Source organism: Cheilinus undulatus, linkage group 9 (assembly GCF_018320785.1).
Source record: "Cheilinus undulatus linkage group 9, ASM1832078v1, whole genome shotgun sequence".
In the NCBI taxonomy this organism is placed as follows: domain Eukaryota; kingdom Metazoa; phylum Chordata; class Actinopteri; order Labriformes; family Labridae; genus Cheilinus; species Cheilinus undulatus.
Genome location: NC_054873.1, coordinates 15928872 through 15943038, shown reverse-complemented (window position 1 = coordinate 15943038; position 14167 = coordinate 15928872). Strand labels below are relative to the sequence as shown.

Here is a 14167-nt window from a genome sequence, read left to right as displayed (position 1 = left end):
TTGCCTTATTTGCTCGAGTTCGGTGCTGCCATACACAATCTGCTCTGCTCCAGCACAATATGTTTGGCTGTTGAAGGGCTGCCAGAAGTAGTTGTTAGTTACAGTTAGGGCGCGTCCCTCTTTGGATAGGTTGTCCACTCCGTGCTCTGATATCAAATAGGTCCATAATTTCCAGGCTGATCCCAGGAGAAACTCTCCCCTGCTCTCTTCCTCCTCTTCTTCTTTAGATGACTGCAAAAGAGAGGCAGAAGGTGAGTGAAATCTGCTCACAGAAAGTCTTTTTGATTTGTTTTCGTCAGTGTGCATGACCTTGCTTAAAGTGCCGTGTCTTTAGAGGTTGCTTTCAAATCATGAGAAAAGCAGATGAGGCATGTTGTTTTTATTTAGTTTGTTTCTGATTTGTGACAGCCGAATTCGGTAGATGATAGAAATAACTGATGGGTGCTCAGCACATGTGAAAATCAATGCTCTGGTTGGCGCTTTAGATAAAAAGTTTATAGCGAGGTCAAATTTAAAAAATGAATTTAAAAATTATTACTGAACTAAATGCTAATGGAGAAATGAACTAAATAGGCCTAATAATTTATGCAATTTAAAGCCATTAATCGGTTTTGTATTATGAGGCCACGGTTTCAAATTAATTCCTCACAGCAAAGAAAGTAAAAAGAAAATATCAAACTGAAATGACATGATTACTATGTATAAGGCTTTTTATTTCATTTTTACAGAGCCATAATTAATTCAAACACCAATCAGAACGCTGATGCTATATGACGGATGCAAACACATTTATTACTCTCAAGTTTAACTTCAAGATTTATCGTGTGTTGATGTTGGTCGCTATGTTAGAAACACATTTTCTTTAGCTCTTATATTATAGAGAAGTTTAAAAAGTCAATTTATTCATCATTTTGTGAAGCACTATTTTAACTTGTCTAAGTAAGATCTTGAGTCTATCTCTGAAAAACAAGTTAAGTTTTTCAGAGATACACATGTGCATATACGTGCTGTTTAATCTTTTTAGAGACAAAATAAAAAAATGTATATATTTTTTAAAACACTACCTTTATACATCTCCTATATTATAAACCAAAAGTCTCCGCAAAGATCAATTTCTGTATTTTTGTTTAGAAATTGTAAAATGCATCTTAAGCTTTAATAAAGTTTAGCATTTTAACTAATACAGAAAATTATTTGTGCAAAACTGGTTGAACAAAAATAACACATTTTGAATTTTTTTCCCACTCTTTACACTCACCATTAATTATTATAATTCAGAGTTGTTTTTTAATGGACCGTTTAAATAGGAAGAAATTATCTTAAAGCACTTTGTCATCGTGTTCAGATTTTTAAGTTAACAAAAATCTGAATTTTTGGACTTTTTAAAGTTTTCTTACAATCTAAATAATCTCACCGATATTAGTTTTTTGTTTTCAGATGTTTGTAATGCATTTTATGATTTATTTTTTTACTTTTAAAGGTGTACGAGTTTTACACTAGATGTTAACTTTGTAAACACAGTTGTGTAATTTTCCTCTGCCTTGCATCAAATGAACTTGACCTTTTTAGAAAACACACTCAGAAAGAAACTCCTGATGCTCTTCTGTTTTCTAAATTTTCTCCTGTTATTTTATTTAGGAAAGATAGAAACGCAAATGTTCTGATCACGAGCAAAGTTAGAGAGCCTGGATTATGAAATATTACTGGCTTGCTCTTTTTGGACACAAAAGGTGAAATAAACTCAGAGCAACACTAGATTTTACCCCTGAGTGTGTGCAGAAGTGACCGTTAAATAGAGGGGCAAGAGCGAGTTTGTGAAGATTGTCCCTCTCCTGCTTTTCATCATCTGATCATCTCGAACAGTGTCACTGCGCATGTCTCATATCCTCCATTTTGTGGTGAGAATTTAATTGCACATGCTCCCATTTCATGAACTGCAGTAAAACACGTGCTTTAAGTCAGAGGCCAAGAAAACCCTTTATTTTATCAAAACTGTTTGATTTAAAATTAATGAAATAAAATCATCAGAAATGTAATTCACATTATTTCAAACACACACATATGACTCACCAGCTTCGAATTCAAGTCAGTCATCCTTTTTCGAGAAAAAACAAAAAAAAGTTGAAGCACCACTAAAAGTCCTTTACAGTAAAATACTGCATCTTTTTTTCTTCTTTTAATATTTATTCAGACACTTTTTTCCTCCTGCAGTGCTGCACCTTGCTCTGACACTCCTCCATTCTTGTGTGTGTGAGAAACAGCGAGCGGAGTGTGGTGGTCACAGTCGGCTGCCTGAGGTGACTGCCGGGGTCGAAGGTCAGCTTGTGTTAATAAGACGTGATGTGCTGCCCTGGGACCTCCGTCCCACGAGGGATAACCCCCTAATCGGCGTTAGTTAATGTGTTGGTAATCTTTACCTTCTTAAAGCAAACAGCGGCGGAGCAGTCAATGGGCCCGCTTGGCCTACCGTGTAACGCTTTTGACCCAGGGGTCATGGCCTTTGTTCCCTGCTCGATGGGGAGTGCCCTCAGAGGTCTCGGCTGTAATAGAGAAGTTGTTTAGACACGTGCGGGGCTTAAGTTAGACCACCTCATAGACCTGACTCCTGCTCCTGGAGAATCAAAAACTTTCCTCCCACTCCTTGTGGTTAGCTTTTATCCCCCTGAATGAGTCCATTAGAATATATATATGTTTTTATGTGCCATATATCATTTCCACTCTGTTGATGTAGTGGTGGTTGCTGACCAAGCACAGATCCCCTCCTCCTCTCTCACCCCCTCCCAGACTCCTAACGCAAACTCCTTGATGTTTGCAAATACAAGTGCAAATGTTATTTGTCTTTGCAGATCGGCCACCATCGGCAACTTTATATCCCTGCAGCTCTGCTCACTGTTTCCTGTGGTCACACAGAGAAAAACCATAGAAAGGCAATGTATGCATAATGTGTCATTGCTCTGTCCCCTTATCTGAACTTTCACTAACACAGACTGTTTGCTCATGACTGACACTTCAGTGTGTGATCAGTGTGACTGCAGCAGACCACGACACTCGTATAATTTGAGGATGAATCAGTATGAGACTGAAGGAGACTTATCAGGGCTTTCATTTTCTTCATATTATGATAATAGTAAAGCTAAAAAGTTAAATGCATGGACTCAGGTTTTATATTTTCAAATACAAAACTTAAAGCAAAATTTATTTATGATTCTTCAAGTGCATAAAATTGTTTCAACTCTGTTCAATGAAAAAAAGACATTTGACATCGTCAGCATAGCAGTGTTACATATTTCAGTGATTTAATCAAAATGAGCAAAAAAGAAACGGCTGAAAAGTTAAGCTTTTTGTCTCCAAAATTAAGTCGAATGACGTCTGAACGAGTCCATAACATGGCGCCGTCTGCCATTTTGTTTCACATAGTGTTATCAATAGGCCTGATTAACCGATTCTGTATCACACAGCTGTTGCAGCCATGCACCCCTGGTGAAAAACGGACACTTTTCTGTCAGCATTTACTCTTGCTGTGCAAAACAGAACAGCTACATTACTGTGCCACTGTTCAGATTTGAAGTTCTTGTCTTGTTTGATAATTTAGTCAGAAACAGACGACAAAAACATTGAAAAATAGCAAGAAATATATAAACTTGCTCCCTTTGCAATGCAATTGATCGTAACTGGCTATTTCATTAGGTAAGAAGGCTTGCGTTGGTTGCTAAAATATAGGAAATTAAAATAGAAAATATCATTCAGAACCAAGGCGAGACTGAGGAGTACAGCTCTGCAGTAAGAGCCGACGTGCAATCCAAACCAAAACTTTAACCCTAAACGAACTTTTTGTCATACTAAGTGCAGTTTGCATACCTTGCAAAAATGCACATTGTACCTGTTTAAACTGCTACTTTTAATGCTTTGTCTTCTAATATAGTCTGTTTACAGTCCACATCATTCTCATATGGTTCACCTAACATATACACACCTCAGCTTTATACATTGACACCATAATGAAGTCATGGGTTTCTCAATTGGTTAAAACACATGGCGAGATGTGACGTACAGCTGCTCTCCTTCTAACAGGACTCTATAGCTGCTGCCAATGTGGACGCCTGGACCGAGCTCGGATCTCATTTAGGGGAAGGAGAACCGAGAAGAAATAAATTGCAGTGCAGCCTCTCCCCCCTCCCGCCCCCCCGCGCCGAGTTGGTAACATAAACAATGCTAGTTTTTCTCCTGCTCATCCGCTGCCACCTGTGTTTTTTATGAAACCTGTGGAGCAAAGAGAAGTGCACAGGGCAGAGTAGTTCTCGTGGAGAGTCCAGTGTTTGAGCTGCTCTAGTGAGAAAGAGAGCCGGCGAGGAGTGGGGTGGTGGCCGTGCTATGAAAGCAGCCCTCACAAACTGTGCAGCCTGAAGCAGCAGCAGTAGCAGCCATGTTAGGCTCTAAAAACGCAGCACCCTCCAAAAGCAGCAGAAAGTTTCACAGCGTAAAAAAAGTAAGAAAAGTTTAACCCCCACCTTTTTTCTTTCATTGTCTCTGCTAGGCATGTAGTCCCCTCTTTAACTCTCAGCAGTTTATAAAGCAGACATGTTCCTCAGTAACAGAAAACACACTTTACATATCCCTTTCCTCTTTCTCTTTCCTCATAGAGCTCCTGCAGTTTCAAGGCCGAGAGGGAAAAAGTTGAAGTCACGATGCTCAGCCTTTGCAGATTTTTTAAGAAGCACAGAGCCAAAAGAGGCAGGAAGTTGTTGTACAATAGCGTTACAGTAATCTGCCACAAATGGAAAAAGCCAAACGCTGATCGGCGAGTAGGGAAGGTGGCAGAATAGAGGCAGAAAAGAGGGGAGGGAGGGACAGAAAGGGAGAGAAAGAGAGCTAGCGTGTGTGAGGGAGACAGACGTTACAGCAAAGAATAATCAATACAATCTAAGATGGTGGAAACAGCCGTTCTGTTCAGGTCTCTCCCTCTGCTTAACTCTCTTTCTCCTCGTTTAGGACTGATCTGCATGTAGTGGAGTTTTCTAAAACATTTCCCTGAGTGTGTTTTAGCCAGCAGTGGCAGCTGTTTTTCCTCTAGGAAAAGCAGCGAAGTCTCACCCAAAAATGCTTATCAGCCTTTTGACTTTGTGCCAAAATAGCTGCGAGGTTTCAGCTGCAGCCCTTAGCCTGCTTTGTGACAGAGCCGGGTGAGGAGGAGGAGGGTCCTAGCTGTGCGTTCTTTACCACGTTACTGAAATAAACACTGTGGACGCTTATCTTTTTCCTGTGTGCAACCCGTCCGTACCGTTCATTCATGCTAGTCACTGTGGCATGCTAAAGAGTTAATGCACTCCGAGGGTGTGTGCTCCTTTCAGAGCGTGCTCCCAAGACTGTTGCAGCGACAAGAGCCGGGCTACGGTAAGAGACGAGGTTAATAATTCAATCGGCTCTCAGAGGTGTTGCATATTTCAAGGATCCTTGTGCAGGGAGGTCCACTCTGAATGACTGTTTCTCTTTTTGCTCACTTTTCTCTTCACTAGTTGATCTAGTAGCTGACTTAGTGCAGAGTCTATCCCAGTATGGCGTGTGAGTGTATGCACTGCGTCTGCGCACTACCAGAGGAGTGGATTTCTGTGTCCTCTTCCACCCCTCCCACATTTAGAGCTCGCCACCCTCCTACTCTCCCCCTCTCTCTCCCTCGCTCTCTTGCTCTCTTTCCTTCTGTCTCTGTCTCCCACCCATCTTGTCCTCCCTCCCTCCTGCCCCCCCCCAGTCTCCAGTGCAAATACAGTTCCTTGCCGTGTTGGACATGTGATGAAAAAGTGACTAGTTCGCGCGCTCCACCGCACCTCCTATTTCATCATCAGCGGAGCATTTCTCCCCTTCACTGTGCGCTTGCTGTCTCCTCCTCTCTTCCTCTCTCTCTCTCTCTCCCTCTCTCTCTCTTCTTTTTCTCTCTCTGTTTCGCTTGCTCCCCTCTTTCTGCTCCAGCCACACGCAAGGGGGAGACTTAAGCTCTGCGAGGGGGGAAAAAAAAGAAAAAAAGTCTGCTGCTATTTCTACAGTCAGGGCCTCCCCACAGCCCGCCCTTCCATAGACGGAGCTTTTTTTCACTCACTACTAGCTGGATTTTAACCCTCTGCCTCCAACAAGCTGCACAGCAGCTCTGCAAACCTGGCAACAAGTTGCTTTTAGGGGCCTTTTCTCACTTTTGGCGCATTCATTTTTGCATCCCTTTGGATTTTGCCGCTCTTTCTTCTGTTTTTCTTTATTTTGTTTTTTTTTTAAATGTGATGTTTCCTATTTTTTCTCCGCTTATTGGTTTTATGCGTATTTATTTTGTTTCGCTCTAATTTTTTTGGATGGGAAATTTGTCAAAGTGGGGTTTCGCCATGTGATGGCTCTTGTTCCACCTGGAGCAGTGGGGCGCCATGTCTGCTGGGAAACCTGCTAGTGGTGGGCTCGTGGTCCGGATGACCACTGTGGATGACAGGCAGAAAAAGTGTCCAGTGTGGGAGCAATTTACACATCTGTGTTTTTAAGACATGTCCTTCATCAACGCCAGAGACTGGCGTGAAGTACAGCACCTCCTTCGTCTTTACTCCCTGTCTCTCCTTGTATTTCCTCCCCATGTCCTCTCTCTCTCGGTCTCTCGCTCTCTCTTGTTCGCTCTATTTTACACCGACTGGCTCTCCTACCAGGGGACTGAGTGCTGTGCTGATCTGGACCTCTTTCTGGGACAGGTGCCAACTGCAAACAAAAGACATTAAAAGGCAACAAGAGGACAAAAATTAGAATTAGCAATATTTTGAACAGTTTCGCTGAAGCGTCCGCAGAATCTCTGCATGTTGTGTCTCTACATCACTACTTTGTGCAATTTTTTGGTATTAGTGTGAAGTAGAAACCCTGATATTTAGGAGGTAGGCCGCTGGTAAGGCAGAGATTCGAACACTTTGCCACAGTTACTCTAGTGAAGGCATTTCATCCTGTAAGAGTGAGGGAGTAATGTGTGAGAGCACCATATAGACTGCTGAATTATTTATGTGCCCAGTCGAGGCTGTGACTGGACTGGCTGTGCTATTTGCATGTAACAGACATGCTATTTGTCTGTTTGCTAACATTCCTCATTCAGAGACTTGTTAACTCGCAGACCGGCCGACCGAGCTAGAGCTCTGCAGACAGCCTCATGGCCTCCTATTGTTTCAGGCCTCAGCAGACATGGACGCAGTCGGTGGCAGGCGAGCTGTGCAGCCCGGGGTCTGAGCTCTGGGCTCAGACTGGCTGGACTTGAAGAGAGAGAGAGAGAGAGAGAGAGAGAGAGAGAGAGTGTGGAGCTGAGATTGAGGCTGGAGCTGGAGCTGGGACTGAGGTACAGCTGTGAAGGAGGCAGTCTGAGGGGGAAACGCCGGGTCTTACAAGAAACATCAAATCGGAGCTTTGGCCTTTTCGTAACAGAGATGTGGATCACAGCAGGAAGACATGGCGAGTTTCGCATCCTGGCCAAACATGCATCATCTTTGCTCTAATAATCGGTGAGTAAAATCATTCATAATGTGTATGCGTGCTCTGTTTTCATCAAAGTTCATGTAAGTGCTCATATTTTTGGATTTTCTGACTTTGTGCGAACACAAATCTTGATACACTTTAGGCTCTTCAAAGTTTTTCTCTCGTAGAGCGCGCATTAATACATCTGAATATAAAACTGTACATGCGCATATAGTTCAGGAACATATCACATACCAAAACGACAAACTGTTCCTTAATTTTTAGCTTTACTTGAACTTTTTCTTGATGCGCCACAAAATATTTTGTCATTTAATGAAGTGAAAGTAGAATTTATTAATAGCAGTTGGATTGCAGACTGGAAAAGCCTGCTTGATGATGAATCAGTGGATGAGTGGAAGGCCACGATTGTGGAGGTATTTCATAGGAGTGATGTGGTCCGGGCTTACTGTGTGCTGTATGAAGAGAAGTACGTGGTGTTCTGAGCGTTTTTACAGGTTTTCTGTCCGCGAAAAGCTTGATTTTAGACTGAATTTACACGAGCATTCTCCATTTATCTTCGTATGTTTTGAATTTTTATTTTTGTGGGTTATAATCGCCGAGATCGCATCATTTTGAAAAGATGGAATATGAAATAAAAAGCATTCATTGACTTCGCCATTTTTGATGTTTCTGAGTACTTGCGCCTCATTTAAATGTTGATCCCATCATTTCATGTTTTTTTTTTTTGTTAATAATCTACTTATTTCTACGAATACGGCTTTTCACTGGATTTATTTTGTCCGTAGTTACATTTAGGTGTATATAAAGATACCCCCTTTCTGTTTTTGTACTAATATCAATACTAAAAAGATGATATTGTTTGTTTATTGTTTAAAGGAGCAATCCGTGTAAGCAGTGATAAGTGATGCATTTCCACAAACACATTCCATATGGATTCATCTCTTTGCATAAATAGTGTATTTTTATATTTCATAATTCATTTTTCATTGGTTAACTTGTTGTAAACTTTTACTAAATAAGTTAAAATAATGTAATCAGTTGAAGATAAGGGAATTCAGAGCTTCCACCTGTCTTTATAACACCGAATGTGCTTCTTAGACATACCTATTATTTTCTGCTTTAATGTATTAATTATATCAAGTTCAAAAACGCAGTATTTTTGGTCTTTTTGTGTTCAGGCTTTACAATTTTCTCACATTTTCAGCCGCTCGGTAGGTTTTCATAGAGTGAAAGGAGTTTAATTTAAGCTAAAGTTAATTTCTATCAGGTGATTTAGGGTCCTGATGGACCTTTTCCTTTCTCAGGTGATTATGTTCATTCATATGAATATAAGCTGTGCCTAACCAGCAGTGGACACATGGTTTTAGCTGGCAGAGGATCACACTGCTCCACCCCTCAGGCCCTGTTGGCAGTGGGTGGCAGGAGTCCAGGGGAAGGTTGCATGTAGAGAGAGGCAGATGGCCGAGTGCTGAGGGTTTGAACTGTTTTCTCTCTGTGTTAAAGTCTACCTGAGCAAACCAGCAGATCAGTTTAGCCCACAGAGAGCTGTTTGGTGCAATGAGACAAACTTTAGCCTAACTGGAGCTACACTGCTAATGCAGCCAAGACTATAAGAGGACATACACTCATGCAATAACATGCACACAATCAAATGATCTGATTCATACATGTAATATAAAAATTCATGTGGAGGATGTCAGTTTTAATTATTTCTGGACAGTTTTGGTCACAAATTTATATGTGTGTGTTTTTCTCCCTTTCTGTCCTGTGTGTATATGTGTGTGTTAGTGTGTGGGTGTTTACATGAAATGCTGTGTTTAAAGGGTTAATTCTGTATAAACCTGCAAAAACAGTTAAAGCGCTTTAATAAATAGATTTTCAGTCACTGTATTTGATTCATTTCATACATAATTCCCACTTTAGAGTTAATTAATGCACAGACTCTCGTTTGTGGTGAGCAGAGCTCAGAGAATCTACAGGCCACAACTTGAACATCAAGTTCTCAAACTTGAACTTGACCTTAGCCATGAATTTGACCAGAGGTGTTTTAAATTAAATTTCAGAATTAATTTACTTTATTTTCTAGAATGGATATACACATTATAGTAGTTAAAAAAAAAACAGAGAAACAGGAATGAAGTCTAGGTGGAGACACCTCAACACTTTCTGTGCTTGTAAGAGCTAAAAAATGCAGAAATTTGATTTGCAATGATGCAATTTTAAGAATTATGGTTCTCCTTTATAAATAAATAGGTGTAAAGATTTTTTTGTAATGCAGGTGAGGCTTTTAAATATGATTGTACTTTTTTCGGCTGTCATTTATCTCTAATGTTCTTTATTTTCAATTTAAAAAATCTAAGATTGGCATTAAAATATATTATAAATCATGTGGGAGAGATTAAATCGCACAGACTTGGTAAATGTAATTTATTTAATTGAATTTTTCAACTTTTAATGAATTTTAAAAGTACTTAACTTTTATGCTGGGGAAACTTGCAAATATTTTTTTTTTTTTTTTTTTTTTTTTTTTTTTTTTTTTTTTTATAAAGACCAGTTAATGCATAGAGCCCAAAAACAAATCACTATGATAGATGTATTTCAACATTTTCAAAAGTTTGTTTTTAGTGAGTGGAGAACATAAATGATGCTCTTGGTGATGTGTGTGTGAGTGGAAGTGTGTGTGTAGGACAATGTGTGTGCTCACGTGTTTTTCGAAGTTGCTTGCTGGATTTTTCTCATGAATTTTGCCAATTTATTCAAAGTATTGATATCGTTTAAACATTGCCTGTTACAAATTTTTCTGAAATATAGTGCAAATACATAAATATCTGTATTATTATTTGTCTCTTCTTTCTTTATATATTTATATGTATTCTATATATATATATACACACACACACACATATGTGTCTGTTTGTATGTATGTATTTATGTATGTATGTATGTATGTATGTGTGCATGTATCTGTGTATGTATGTATGTCTCTCTTTAACTGTTCAGAAATGTTTGACTAGTGTACTAGTGTTATGTACTGAACTTTTCAAACTTCCTTTGACTATAGCATAATTTTTCTTTCTTAGTTATTCAAATACAGATCAAGGTAAAAACTGAAATAAATCAACCTTCAATGACAGAATAGGAGAAAAATGTGAATCAAAGTCATTAAATCATGCTTTTGTTAAATCTGTCTATAGATGAAGAGATCTTTTTGCTTTCCAGAAATGTCTGAACAGGTTTTTCTTCCTGTTGTAGATTTAAACGGTCATGTGTTGTGTGTGAGCTCTGTATAGTCTGCTGTACGTCTGCAGATCTGACTAATTCTGCCAGATACTTTTGAAGTGTGAGTGTGTGGTTTAGGTCATGTGCCAGTGCTCAGTGTATTCTTACTGTAGCTGTGAGTCACTCAGCAGTACAACACAGCAGTAAGCCACCAATACACTGCTTCATTTGTTAAGTGGATAAATCACTATTTCAGATTATGTGATTTTCTTTCATTTATGAGCTCGCTGTGATGTTGAGAATTCGCTACAATTTCCTCCTGGCTAATATGAAATCCAGATTGAATCGGTGAATGGGGGCCAAGTGAGCACTCGCTGTAAATGTAGTTTTTCTGCCATAGAAACGAAGGCGCTTTTATTTCTGCTGCTAAAACGGTCTCAGGGTGCTGTTTTAGGTATAATAAGAGGTACAGCATGGTGGAAATTGTGTTGTGTGAGGAGGACTGTCACGCTCAGGGGTTTGATTGACAGACAGTACTGCCTGTGCTGCATGTACTACAAATACATGTGTGTAGTCCTGCAGGAGGATTTTATTCTGCTTCCAGCCTACTAGCAATTCATTTTTTGGATGTTAAATCACGTATTCAATACAGATTTATTAAGGACAATTGTACTTTTTTTATATCGATAAGTTTAATTCTAAACAAGATTTGTTTAATGCTGAGAAATGCTTATTACCAACTACTTCTTGATGCAAAAAGGGTAGCTTATTGCACCATAAATCCAGAAAAATTGACATGTAACAGAGATTTTTATAGCAAAAATATTTCCCAGTACATATGGTAATAAATTTAATAATGTGCATCCATAGTACATTAATGGGAATTAAGAAAAAAACATTTAATGTAAAATCAGCGCTGGTTGAATTGGCAAGAAAATTTACACAGAGTGTGATCTGGTGTTTTTGGTCCGAAAATAATTTTATATTTAAGTAAAATAAAGTATAAAGCGGCAGTATTCCTACTATCAAGGAACTTAAAAAGAAAAGGTTTATACAAATTAATTATAAGGTGGTAAACGATGCAGTGCAGAGGATGTATAGTTCATGCACATAAGTGCACAATTAGCTTGAGTGCAAATACAGTATTCATACCATGATTCACAGGTGGAAATTGTGTTTGCAGAGGGAATTAAAATGATCATTTTGAATTTGACCTTAAACTTAAGTACAGCACTCTGCACAAAAGCAGTTCTACAGACACATTTTCAACACTTGATTTGTAATTTCCTCTAATTTAATCAAGGGCATACTCACTAATATTTTTGGATAAGGGGAATCAAATCTGCAATGATATCAGCATGTTATGTAGTTATGTTTAGGATACAGATATGATCATTTTCCAGGTCTACCACAGATTTAAGTCTGTAATTTTTCATGATAAAAATGGTGCAAAGTAATGACACTAACACTGCTTTTTATACTACAGAAGGATGGCATAAGCTCATCATTGCTTGTGGAAATTGAGCAGGATTAAAATTTCCCACTTTGTAAGCCAGGCACATGCAAGGTTATAGCCCACTCTACAAAAATCCCCCAAAATGCTTGGATTCTTCTGATTTTTATCAACCTGTGCCACATCTTCTCCAGTTTTGTTATTAGTCCGTTTTAAGTAAGTGAAATAAGCAGCCCGATCGTCCTCGAGGTAAACTGCGGTCCAGCCCGCACTGGTCTCTGTGCTAGAGACCCTCCAGGCCCCCTCTCTGCCCTCCTGTTCTGTTTCTGTAGGAGAGCAGATGAGTGGATCCACAGTGGCCACTACAGGCTGTGCTGCTCCCATACAGGATCAGCTCTACAGTAGAGTACAGTACAGTAGGAAGTAGGCCAGGCCTGAAAACAGCGAGAGGAGACGGGCCGGACAAAAGGCCGAGACCCAGATACACGCACACACAAACATCCTGTACATTGTTGGGTTTTTTTTTGTTGTGTCTCGAGTGCTAAAATTAATACACAAAAGCAAGCTTTTCAAGGCTGAATAAATAAAATAATTAGACATACAAACACACAGAAAAACCCTTGAAGCTGCTTTTCCTCAACATTCTGTCCATACGTGGAAGCCATTGCTCCTTTATCCCGTTGACTGCTGAGGATTGGGGGCCATTTTATTCTCCCTGTATTAATCAGGACGTCAGCTGGGAGTGTCATATGTGATTTATCCCCCAAACCACAGCGACTCCACAGAGACGCTGAGCACAGTCCTAATGACATAATATTGGGCTGGGAGAGAGTTTCAGGGGGTGACAGATGATGTAGGTTTCCTCCAGGCATCCTGAAATAAAACCTGTGCAAATTTCACCCTGTTGCTTTGCATAATGGGCCCTTTGGTTGAGGTCAAGGTTCTTTGTGTTTCATTTTTTTTTTTTTTTTGTCCTTTGTGCTTGCTGTACAACAGGTATTGTACCATAGAACACAAAGCATCTAAACTACTTTCTCAGCACAGAATCCCAGAGAGGACATTCTCTCTGCTACTGTGATAAATAGTGAATTCTAGTGCTGACAAAGTTCTGTTAATTTAATTAAACGGGAGAGAAAGTGTACTTTAAAAGGACAAGCCAATTCCTGTCCAAAGAAGCTTTGCAAATTTGATTTTATAAAAGCTCATTTCAGAAAGTCCTTTTGCTCTTTGTTTTATCCATCCTCTGAAATTTGCTACTATGTGAGTAATCTGTCTCTCTTTCATATGTCTGTTTCTACCAAGATATGCACATATGCAATATGTCTGTTAAATATGAATATTGCAGTTTCAAAAGCTTTCCGCTACTTTTATTACTTAACAACCTGTAATGCAATCTTTCTCATATTAGCAGTAGGCCCTACACATGCCATTGATTGCGATTAGTTAATAACCGAGGCTGTGGCTAATCATTTTTAATCGTTTGGCAGCATTAATTTTTTCTCGTTCATGGAAAGGAATGTTGGCTTCTGTGATAAGTTAATGTCAAATAATGTCATTATCACAGCAAAAAAAAAGTTTTTTAATTGAAATATGGACTTGAATAAGGCGAGACCTCAAGAAAAACACTGTCTAATGCTCATTACCACAGGAAAATGAGGTGTAATGAAATTTATGGATAATATCTTCTAAGGTTATCCAATTTTTCATACTTTTACACTTTGGATTGGCATGCTTTTAAGAAAATCATCTGTCATCTGTTATTTTAATGATCAACATTATTCAAGAGAGACTGCGCTTTAAAAAATACATCTGTGGCATAAAACATGTGCTTCGGAGAGAAATTATTCTATTAAAAATGGCAAATTAATGACTTCAAATAAGCCGCACTGCACAATTGCATTGGCTGTAAAGACAGTGCATTGGAGTTTGCATTTTTTGAGAATTGAACATTCAAAAAGTCGATAATGAGTGTCTTGAACTACTGTTTTGGTTGCCATTAGGCCTGGACCAGTATCA

The 14167-nt window shown here is 39.2% G+C and overlaps 1 long non-coding RNA gene across 1 annotated transcript in view; it reads left to right on the top strand.

Annotated features, from left to right (window-relative positions):
• The first annotated feature begins 6121 nt into the window (after positions 1-6121).
• LOC121515020 overlaps positions 6122-14167 on the top strand; it is a 30958-nt gene continuing 22912 nt past the window's right edge. The window contains exon 1 of the long non-coding RNA XR_005992349.1: positions 6122-7505. This is a non-coding gene — a long non-coding RNA (uncharacterized LOC121515020). The remainder of the gene's footprint in view (positions 7506-14167) is intronic.